An 11,709-nucleotide genomic window follows, 5' to 3' on the forward strand; every position below is an offset into this window, starting at 1 on the left:
ATTTGAAAGTAAGTTTCAAACATCGTGACATTTCACCACCAAATACTTCAACGAATCACATGAATAAGGGTAATTGTTTTCCAACCTACCTTGCAGTTAAACAATTCTCCCTTCAGCTGTGTAAAATCATCCCATCTGGTTTTTAATTCATTTATTTTATTGTTCATTTCTATAATTCTACATGGTTCTTTCAAAATTTGCTATATTTTTCATAGGTCAGAATTTCTTGCAGGTATGTTCAAACATATCTTTACAAGTGAGTATAGTAAGAAAATTAGTATAGAATCCTTACTTGTAAGAATAACAGATTAACTTGGGGGTACTCTGCTAGCAAACTAGTAAGAATGGTTTATTCATTTAAACCTATACATTTTCTTTTACATGGCTGTATCCCACAAAATTTTAAAAATTGAAATAAAATTCACATAATATGAAATCTACCCTTTTAGTTATACAATTTGGTGGTTTTTAATATATTTATAACATTAAGCAGCCATCACTACTACCTAATTTCAGAACATTTTCATCACCATAAAAAGATCCCAGCAGGACATGGTGGCACACACCTGTAATCCCAGCAGCTCAGGAGGCTGAGGCAGGAGAATGGCGAGTTCAAAGCCAGCCTCAGCAACTTAGTGAGATCCTGTCTCTAAAAAAATATTTAAAAGGGCTGGGGATGTGGCTGAGGGGTTGAGTGCCCCTGGATTCAATCCCTGGTACAAAAAAAAAAAGATATCCCATACCCGTAGGCAGCCTCTCTGCCCTCCTCCTTCCCCCAAGCCTTTGGAAGCTGTAAACATTACCGTCTCTTGTCATGGATTTACCTGCTTTGGATTTTTTATGTAAATGAAATTGTACAATGTGGATTTTTGTGTCTGAATTATTTCAGTTGACAATATTTTTGAGGTTCATTCATGTTGTAGCACATATGGAAACTTCATTCTTTTTTATGGATGAATAATATCTATTGTACAAATCTCCACATTTTGCTTATTCATTCATAAGCTGATGGACATTTGGGTTCTTTATAATTTTTTGCTGTTACAAATAATGCTTCATGAACATTTGTGTATTTCAGTTCTCTTAAATATATACCTAGGAGTGGAATCTGGGGTCAGAATGGTTTACTCTTATAAGTTTAACTTTTTGAAGAACTGCCAAAATATTTTTCCAAGTGATTGCACCATTTTATAATAAGTTCTGATATATAATATTTTCATTGTCCTTTGGCTCAAAATATATTCTAATTCCTATCATAAAGAAATGTAGAACAGCCTGATGAATAGGACCTTTGTGCCTTAAAGCCACAGAGCAGAAGGCTCCATCAAGGTCACCTAGGCCAGCATTTCTCACACATGGGCACCCACCTCTGCCCACAGCTGGTAGTGCTGCTTCCCCCCAGGACGAATCACCTACATTCCCAGTCTTAGGCCTCCTCTCTAGTTAACCTGATCATGACCTTATTGCTAGTTCTTTTTGTTCTGATAGTTAATAAAATGAATACTGTTGGGCCGCCCCCTGGGGGAAAAAAAAAAAAAGAAATATAGAAGTTTATTTCCTAATTTTCAGGTACACCATACTCTTTGAACTAACACCTTAAGTTTTTGTGGTTCTGTATTTGTTATCTGTTGTTTCTGCTAGTTTATGCTTATGGTGTGATGTTTCCTTGTGAGTCTGCTTATTTTTAACTATGTGTTTGTCAAGATACTTGAAAATTAGTTGTATGAATAACACAAGAACCTGGTTTTTGCTTCTGCCAAGTGCCTGGTGTACCACCATAATGGTTAGGTAAATCAAGATCATGGCTTGAAGTTCTCCAGAATGCCCAGATTAATCCCTGGCATTACGAGACTTAAATTTCTCATCAGGTATTCATTTACATTTATTCTTACTGGATAGCCATTGGATATCACTTTATTGTAAGGAGTATTTATGTTGGACATCTTCACACCTGTATGAGGTGACTTCTGTTCCTGTTGTCTTTCAAAGTCACCCAAAAGGAAGTTTGAATTTATTAGACTCAACAAATGCCTTTGGGGAAAGTGGCTTCTGTGCTCATTGACCTAGCAGGTCTCTGTCTTTTTGAGTACGTACCACCAGGCCCTGAGAGCGTGGTGGGGCACAAAACTAGATATAGTGCCTGTCATCAGAGAGCTTGAGTTCTGGAGTTTTGGAGAAATTCAACAGATGAATCAAATTATCCCCCAAAATGTAAAAGTATAATGGTTCTGTGGAGGATGTTAAGATAAGGAAATTTGGGGAAGTTTATCTAAGGAAATAACCTTTGAGCTGAAATATAAATTCTAGGGTTATTGAAATAAGTGCACTGGTAACAGGTTGGGCAAATCAACTTCTTCCTGAGTTAAAATAGAGAGTGAAGTAGGGGTGACACCCAAAGACCTCTTCTGCTGGCTCTCTTCACACACCTGAGCTCCCCCAGTAGATCCTCACGTGGTAGTGGGGTGTGCTATCCCCTTCCTTTGCTGGCTCTAGGACTTCAATTGTACATTGCTGAGAGCAGGGACTATGAAGACAGCCAGAAAGAGGAACCTCCCTCCTCCCTCCCCACCTGCCCTGGAGGTGCTGCACTGGGGCTCTTGAACACTCACAGAAACCCCACAAATAACTGGGGCAGCAGACCTAGCCCTTTGAGAAACTGCCTACTGATGAGGTGCTTACTGCACGCATGTAGTCACTTCACGTTTTAACTTGGTTTTACATAGCTCATGTTTTAATACAGTCATTTGTTAATTAGTATAATTAACAAGCACTTATTTGAGTTTCTGTTTAGCCAACTCTATTAAACAAGTAGAACAAACTTGGCTTAAATTGAGAGTGGGTATATTCTGATTGACTTTATAATTATTTCAGATTTAAAATACTTCATTAGCTGTTATTCTCTTAAGTGTTTTCCTTTGAACTTGAGGATCCTATTATAGGACAGTTATAAAAATATTTTACAGTTTACTTACTGTCAAATTATTCATGTGTTCATTCTTTAAATATTCATTAAGTGCCTGCCATGAGCAGGCAATTTTTAGACACCCAGGACCCAGTAGCAACGAAACAATGTGCTACCTGTCTTCGGGGTTACAGGTCAAGGGCGATACAGATGGATGGGTGAGTCATTTTAGTGTGATGCATGGCACCTGTGGATTTGGGGAAGCACAGGATGACGGGCAGGGTCAGTAAAGAGCCACATCCAGTTCTGACTAGACGCCAGGGAAGTCCACACAGAATTCTGAAGGACAAGTGGGAGCTGGAGTCAAGGCACAAAGAGAACTTCCTGGGTGGAGAAGACAGCATGTCCAAAGCGGGAGGACGAGAACAGGGGGGCATGAGCAGAGCAGGCCCAGGGTTGGGCAGTGGGGCACCGTAGCTTCAGGGCATTACGCAGTGACTCTGGGTAGTGACTGGGCAGCTTTACAAAAAAGAAAGACTGTGTGACAAGTAAATGGCTCGTATGAAAATAAAATGTCATAGGAATCAGGAGAGGAAGGGTTTCCAAAATCCATTCACAAATTGATAAAAATAGACCGTGCTCGCCTAGCACATGTGAGGCCCTGGGTTCGATCCTCAGCACCACAAAAATAAAATAAAAATAGACCATTAAAAGGATCTGTGGTGACCTTGGCAAGTCCTCTCTCCACAGAAGGGTTGGTGGTGACTGGCTTGCCCCAGAGTGTGCAAGGAGACCCTTCTTTCGTGTGCCCTTATCCTAAAGAGAAGGGGAGGGCTGCGCTGAGTGTGGTGCGTCAGTAATGTATTCAGTATTCTGGTTCCAGGTTTCCTTTATTTTTGATCGAGTGGGTTCTGAGATGTGATGGAAGGGCTTAGAGATGTGGAATTGAGAGATCTTTGTTCCTTGCAACAGTGGGTAATTTGCGGAGGCCAAGGATTTTATTGTTATGCCAGAGTATATGTGTCACCTTTTATCAGCAGGCAGGCTTAGAGAAGAGTAAATTGGCTCAGAAGAAACTAGGTTTTCAAGATGATTTTGTTTGGTAATTTTGAATTCTGTTTTCTCACTGATGGTGCAGAAAGTTCTCAAAATATGATAATTATTGCAGAAATATGGCTTCAGGCTTTTGCAGCTATTCAAACAGTAGAATTCCATTATAAAATACCACAAACTTTATGTTGGGTTATGCTGCAGTTGAGAACTTGTCTCTGTACTGAGACATTCCTCATGACACAGACCCCTGTGGCATGGAGAAAGCAGTACCCCAGAACCTCGGCCACAGAGGGCAAAGATGACCAGCATTGTTGTGTTGTGTGTAGGGCAGATGCCACCCGGTGAGGCTCAATTGTTAGGTTGTACCCATACACTTTTTGGTCCAATCTTTTAGTGGGTTCATTTCAAGTTCTCAAACAATTACACAGAAATCTAATAAAACTACATTTTCTTAAATTTTTGTATCAAATGGTCCATTTATTTATCTGAAAAGCTATTAACACCTCACAAAAGTGGTAAAAGTGATGATTAGCAAAATGTTTTAAAGCTTAGTGTGTCTGTGCATAAGGAAGCATCTTTCATTTTTCATTGTCACTGATTAAAATCAGCCACAGTGGCATTAGTGACTCACCAGTCAACCCTGGCACAGAGGTACCAACTCAAAAGTCTTTTGAGTTCTGAAGTTTAGGGTCAGGGTCACCATTCATAAAGACTGTTGTGCTCCTGAGTGTGGCAGGACGCATCCCCAGGTGGCAGGTTTGGGATTTGGAAAGGATTCTACTGCAGCAGAAGATGCCCAACAGCTAGGAGCCTAAGCCATCAGTTACTGGAAAAACTGACACCTTCAAAATGAGAGACATAGGAAGGGCACTCCAGGTGGAGGCCTGCAGGACTGGAGAGGACTGAGGGTGGCACATCTGTCACCCTCTTCAGCTTGCAGGTCCCTCATTGACACCAGAGAGATGGTGTCCGTGGGCACCATCGGAGCTTGGAGCTTCGCAGGAGGCTGCCTTGCATTAAAAGCATTTGCAGCTAATGTGCTCGGAGCACCCACCACGAGCGGCCTCCATGGCAGACGTTGAAGATTCATCTGTGAGCAAAGCAGTTAGGTCTGTAGAAAGCCCCTGCCCGCATGCAGCTTGCATTCTATGGGAAGGACAGAAACACCCTGTGGTTGGTGCAGCAAATGGATGAACTAGGCAGTGTGGAGACCTCAGCGCCAGGGACACGTGGAGTCTCCTCTTCCTAGGACACCAGAGCAGGTTTTGGTTTGGTGACATTTGAGCCAAGACTGGAAGGAGGTAAGGAGTTTGCCATCAGGAGCACCAGGATGTGCCTTCCTGGGGGCATGCACAGGCAGCACGAGGCCCTGGCCACAGCGAGGTGTGTGCGAGTGGAAGGGGGCTGCACGTGCAGAAGGGGCGCCGCAGGAGAGGATGATGGAGGGGCCAAGGGCTGGGGGCTGGCTGTGAAGAAAGGGGGCTCACAGGAGGCTTTGACCAGAACTCCAGGCTCAGACTTAGGGTTCAAAAGAACCCAGGGTCCTTTATGAATGAGGAAACTGAAGCACAGAGAATCTAGGCAGCGTGCCTTAGGTCACCCAGTTGCTGAGGAGCAAGTCAAATTCAAAGTCAGAGGCCATCAGCTTAGCCCCAGCAGAGTGAGAGATGGCCGAGGCCCCTGTGCCGTAAGAATCGCTCTTCCATGGGCCGAAGAGGCTTGAACAGTGTGTGGCAGGTGTGGGCAAGAAACCTGCATTCCACACAGTGGCTACCAGCTCCTCACAAGGTGTGCACAGCAGCTACCACTCCATAAAGAATGTGTCATTGTCAAGGTCATCATTAACAAGATTATTGTTATTATCAGAATGTCGGAAGCAGTACCTGCATCTGCAGAGCAATGCACTGTGAATTGCTGCTGGTCCCTGCGAGGCTTTCCTCCTCCCGCTGGCTGGTGCCTGAGCCCTGCTGGCCTGCATTGTCCCCTCTGTGCCCCTTCCTTTCCCCAGTCTTCCATCCACCTAGCTTTTCATCACCCTGACTTAGCTTGTCCCTACCTTGGGTCCTTTCTGGTCCCTCCTGTGCACATGGCCCCTTGCCAGCACAAAGGCCTTGGTGGCAGCCAAAAGTCAAAGGAGGCCCCAGGGATGGAGAGGGAGAGGTGGGAAGGAGTTGAGAGGTTTGAGGGAAGTGTGCAGAGCAGCTCTAGACTCCAGGGCGCACTAGGGATGATGGGGACGGAGAGCGCAGTGAGCCTGGGGCGCCCTGGCATTCTGGCTTAATAATAAGTTGACACTTCACAAAGCTAGTGACGCTCCAGCCCTTTCAGACCCTCTCAGCAACCTACCAGGACTTTATATCTGCCACATGTGAGCAAATGGACGGAAAAGAGTAGGAACTTGACGGGATCCCACAGGCGTGGTGGACGAGCCTCCAGCCCAGGCTGGCCTCACAGTTGGGGGGCTGGCCTTGGGTGGAACAGGCAGGGAGAAGGGGGGCCTCTGCCAGGAGCAGCAGGATTGTCGCCTCCCACATGCCCCTTCCAGACCTCCTGCTCCCAGGCTGCTTCCCCCTACCCCACTCCTAGGAGCTGCAGCTGCTGCCCATGCTCCCTTATCATCCCCGTGTTCCTGAGGAACTGCCGCCACACACACCCCAGCCCTTCCCCACCCTTCCCCGCCCTTTCATGTCTAGACCCAAATTTGCAGAGGCTGGAACAGAGATAGAGCACTTTACGAGACTGGTTGGAGGGTCTGGGGGTGTGGCTTGCCTAGCTTATGTGCGGTATTGGGTTTGATCCTCAGCACCACGTAAAAATAAATAAATAAATAAAGGCATGCTGTCCATCTACAACTATAAAATTTTTTTTAAAAAGATGGCTTGGAGATAAGAGACTGTTCCAATTTCTTTTCCACCTAATTAAACCTCGGAGGTGTTGTGTGGCTGCGCACAGAGCTCTTTCCACAGCTTCACCATAGAGGTGGGAAGTCTGCGTCACTACCGTGGCCCTGCCTCTGGGGTGCATGACATTCTCTTGAAACAGAGCCACTCAGAAGTGGCCAACAGACTCAAGGAGAAATCAGTCCTCCCCTCAGTTCCCTGAAGGAGAAACACAAGTTCATTCTTATTTTTAAAGGGGGCGGGGCAGGTTAGTAGCATCCCCTAGGGGTCAGTTTGTTTGAGAAACTGACAGTGGGACATTTGCTTTCCTGCCACACCCATTGGTTAGGGGAGTCCCAGGAGTGCTGACCCCCAAGGACCACCTGTACCCCTCCACCACCTTCCTGGAGCAAAAAGGAAAGGCGACTAAGCTAGGAACAGTGACACCAGGGGACTCAGCCCTAGAAGCCCACACCCAAGAGAGGAAGGACTACAACACGGAAGAAACCGCGCACCCAGCAAGAGGCCCGCCTGGCTGCTGCCTCCAGAGGACACAATCCAAGGGCATCTCAAGGTCAGAGTGGCAAGTCAGGGCCCCGATGGGCCATCACTGAGAAGCCGACTTGAGGCTGGCAGCGAGCAGGTGGGAGGCTGGTCCAGACAGCAGGCAGGAGGTGGGGTTGGGGCCTCGGGGGCCGTGAGCGGCCGGGCAGGCGCCCTTCCTCATCTGGTGTGGTGGGGGGCTGCCTGGCTGTCGGGAAGCAGGAAGCCAAAACTCTCCTGCATTCACAGTCCAGGAGGGAAGGGACCCTTCCAGAGACAGGTGACCATCAGGATCTACCCAAGTGCCCCAGGGAATGGGCTTCTCCAGGGCAGGGCGGGTGTTCCCTGGGCGTGCCTTGTCTGCTGGGACCCCTGCTGAGCAGCTCTGCCACCTGGGCCTCTACACTGTCCCCACTCTATTGAAGGGGAGGCTGCAGTAACTGCCTTAACAAGCCCAGGTCCCCACGAGGTGTTGAGGTGTGCCGCTTAGGATCAAAGGGCCCAAAGGCTGTCTGACCTGCCATGGAGGCAGGGGTCGGCTGGGAAACTCTCTCCTGCCTCCTGGTTCATGAGGTGAGCCCTTCACTCTGCAAGCCTCACCTGAGGCCCGGAGATTTCCTTTGGGAATTCTTTTCAGAAGACACAGGTCCTTCATCCCCGTAGGCCTCCCCTGTTCAATCTGCCCTGTCCCCTGGGCCTGGGCCTCCTGGCATTTGGGGAGCACTTTACAGTTGGCAGAGAACTTGAGCACACTCAGTGTAGTCCCACAGCTCACTGGAGAGTGGGCAGAGGAGGAGTTGGGGCCTCGGTGAGGCTGGTGACTGACTCAGAGTCACCGGCTCTCAGGAGCAAGCTGGGCCACCTCAAGCCTTGGTCCACACCCACTGTGGGAACAACACACCACAGACCGGGCGGCGCACAGTGGGAACTTCTCCTCGCAGTCCTGGGACACTTCCTGTTGTCTCCTCCCGTGGCACAGAGAAGATGTTGGGGCTCGGGAAAGCACAGCCCAAAGTCTGGCACTTTGGCCTGCTGGCGACTTGGAGGCTGCCTGGCAAGGCCAAGAAGAGCCTGGACAGACAGGCCTCGCTGCCCACCGCCACCCCCTGAGCGTCACCTCCCATCATCCAGGTCTGTTCGGGCTCATTTCCACACAACTCTCCAACCTCATTAGACCCAAGCATCATCTCCCTGGGCCTGTGGGCCTCTGTGTCTGAAGGCTCCGTGTCACATAAAACTTTAGCTAAATACATTGTGATGTTCTCAAAGGAGCAGCCATTTGACGCCTGTGATGGGAGGACAGGGGTCCTACTTCTCTGACACAACAAGGGCAAGAGCGCTCTCCTGGGTCCTTTCTCGTAAGGGGACTAACCCTGTTGTGGGGCTCCACTCTCAGGAACTGGCCACTCTGGCTGTATGCATAAATATGGTTTGAGTATGAGTGGTGTCCCCCCAAGGCCGTGTGTTAGAGGCTTGGTGCCCAGGATGGTGCTATAAGGAAGCAGCGGACCTTACGTAAGGTGGGCCCAGTGGGAGGTCCTCAGGTTGCAGGGATGTGTCTGCAGAGGGGATTGTGGGAACTTGGTCTCTGTCTCTTCCTGTCTCTCTCCTGCCTCCTGGTTCATGAGGTGAGCCCTTCACTCTGCTACACACTCCCACCATGTCCCACGGCCCTTGCCAAAGGCCAAAGTAATGGAAACTCTCAATCTTGGACTGGAACCTCCAGAATTGTGAGCCAAAATAAACCTTTCTTCTTTATAAGTTAGTTACCTCAGGTATTTTGTTATAGTTATGCAAAGCTGACTAATACATTTCCCAAAAGCTCCGCCTCCTACAGCCATCACAGTGGGTGTTAGGATTTCAACCTGAATTTGGGAGCAGGGGTGGGGGAAGGAAGCAGACATTCAGTCCGTATGAGGTATCCTCTCCCATTAGTTCCATGGCCTCCAGCCCCTCTCCTAAAGCACAGGGAAACATCTGGGTTCCAATCAACTGCCAAAAACTGATACAGAGGTCTCTACCCTTAAAATTGCATTCGGTATTCTTAATCTTGTAGGTTAGCTTTGTTTAAACCATTAACATTTTTTATCATCTTTAATATATGCAAATTAGTGTTTTCATGTGGCTCATTAATCTCTGCTTCTTCCTCTAAAAAAGTCAAAGTTACTGGAAACTATTGCACAAACCAGAGCACCTCACAGTCTTCAGAGGAGCTAAAGAGGGAGGGTGGTTATCAGCAATTTTGTCTAGACGCCTAAATGACAATCATTAAGAGGGTGAATTTCAATGACTGATCTGCTGCAGTTCGGTACAATTCTGCTGTTAACATTAGAACATAGCAGTATCCACCAGCTTCTTAGCACATGACTATGACTGCGGGAAAGATAAACCCAGAAGCTTAAATATTAATAGATGATCTGTTAATTAAAATTGCAAATTTTAAAGAAATCGTAAGTAATCCCGGGGTGGGAGAGGGCGGGATGAGCATCGTCTCTCGGCGGTTCTGTCTTCACAGGCGGCCTGAGCCACCCCTGCACTGTGCTCCAGTCTCTCTTGTCTATGCGGAGTGTTGAATTGTCCCTTGGGCAACACAGCAGCTCTGGAAACGTAATGAGGTGACAGTGGCTTTACCGCAGCTCCTCCGGGAGTGCACAGGGGGGACACTGCTGTCAGCAGACACGTCACTGAAGCCCTCCCACAGAGGTTGTGCTGTTGCCGTGGGCTGTGGTTTCGTTGAGGGGAAACTGAGGCCAGCACCAGGTCACTGTTGTAGATTCCTGGAGCTGCGGTAACACAGCACGCCCTCTCTGTGTCCTCCTCTCCCCCTCCTCTGTGCAGGGCAGTCGGTCTCCAATCTCCCTTTATAAGAACCCCCGGTCACGCCGCCCCACGACGCAGCCTCATGACTTCGCTTTAATTTTATTACCTCCCTAAAGACCCTATTTCCAAATAAGGTCCCCTTCTAAGGTACCTGGGATTAGGACTCCACATCTCTTTTGGTGGGCACAGGGCTTACACTGCAAGACCCCCCATTGGGTGCCTGAAGTGGGGGTCATGCCAAGCGCTGGTGACACGCGGCTTTCTGTGTGTACACGACCAAGTATAATTTGCATGTTAGGCTCGACAGATTAGCGAAGGCTGACAAGATCGGGTGACCCTGAAATGTACGGCAATGACACTGGCGTGAAAGTGGTCTCTCTCAGAAGATAAGGCAGATATGAATCCTCTCCACCTAAGGCTTCCCACGGATAACAGGAACTTCCCGGAGCAAAACAGTAGAGCGGGAGGCTCCCAAGTGCGGCTCGACCTTGACAGCGTCCCTGTCCCCATGCAGCCTCTCCTCTACCACGGGTGAGCGATAAAGCAGCGTCCCATAAAAGCAAGCCCTTCCCAGCCCTTGAGGCTCCATCCAGTCCTGATGCCAAGGGGACGCAGCCTGGCCCAGAGACAACTGCCTCCCGTCCTCCTCAATGTGCAGAGGCTGTGGGATGAGGCAGGATGGGAAACAGGGTTCTTGGTGTCAGACTGTGCGTTCAATCCCCGCTCTGCCCTTTCCTGCTTCTGCAGCCCTGGGCCTGCTACTCGGCTCCTTCCCCACCTAAGTCCCTGCTCCTTCCCCATCTCCTTGCTTAGTTACTGTGAGAATAAAGGAGATAAAGCCACAGGTGCCTTGCACATAGTAGATGCTCAGGAAACATTAGTCCCTTCTCCCATCTCCACGTTTCCCACACATCTTGCATTGTCCTGGGAGCTGCAGGTTGGCCTGGCCTTGTTGTGTGAGCTGTTCTGCAACAGGTCTGTGGGCTTCAGCTCATGGACAAGAGGAAGCCTTTCCAGTGTCTGGGTTTTCAGGATCCACCGAGGAGAACCAAGCCAACTGATGCGCTGCCTTCTTTGAAAAGGACACAGACCGAATGCCATGCCTGGAATGATCGCCTGGCACAGTGTCTCTCCAGGCCCATGTCGCGCGGGACTTTTTGTCTGCCACACAGAAATCAATTGCCCTGTTCCCAGGAGCCCGTGCCCTGAGGAGCAGCATCGACAGCAGACAGCTCTCCCGGGTGGGCAGGCCTCTGTCTGCCTGCTCCTGTGTCCCCGCCTCCATGCAAGTGAGGCTGCAGCCTGCTTCAAAATGCACTTGTGCAAGGGCTGCCCCTCGTGGGGTACCCGCCACCCCAATTTTGTGGCTCTGAAACACTGGCTTTATGAGCAATTCCAGAGGTGCTCAAGCCCCCCGGAAGGGGACCGTAAGCCCAAATCGAAGAGGTTGTTCCACATCCAGAGTTTGTCTTGGCACCAGCTTGCAAGCGTCCATCCGCATCAGACACCCGC

The sequence above is a fragment of the Marmota flaviventris genome, chromosome 3 (assembly GCF_047511675.1).
Source record: "Marmota flaviventris isolate mMarFla1 chromosome 3, mMarFla1.hap1, whole genome shotgun sequence".
In the NCBI taxonomy this organism is placed as follows: Eukaryota; Metazoa; Chordata; class Mammalia; order Rodentia; family Sciuridae; genus Marmota; species Marmota flaviventris.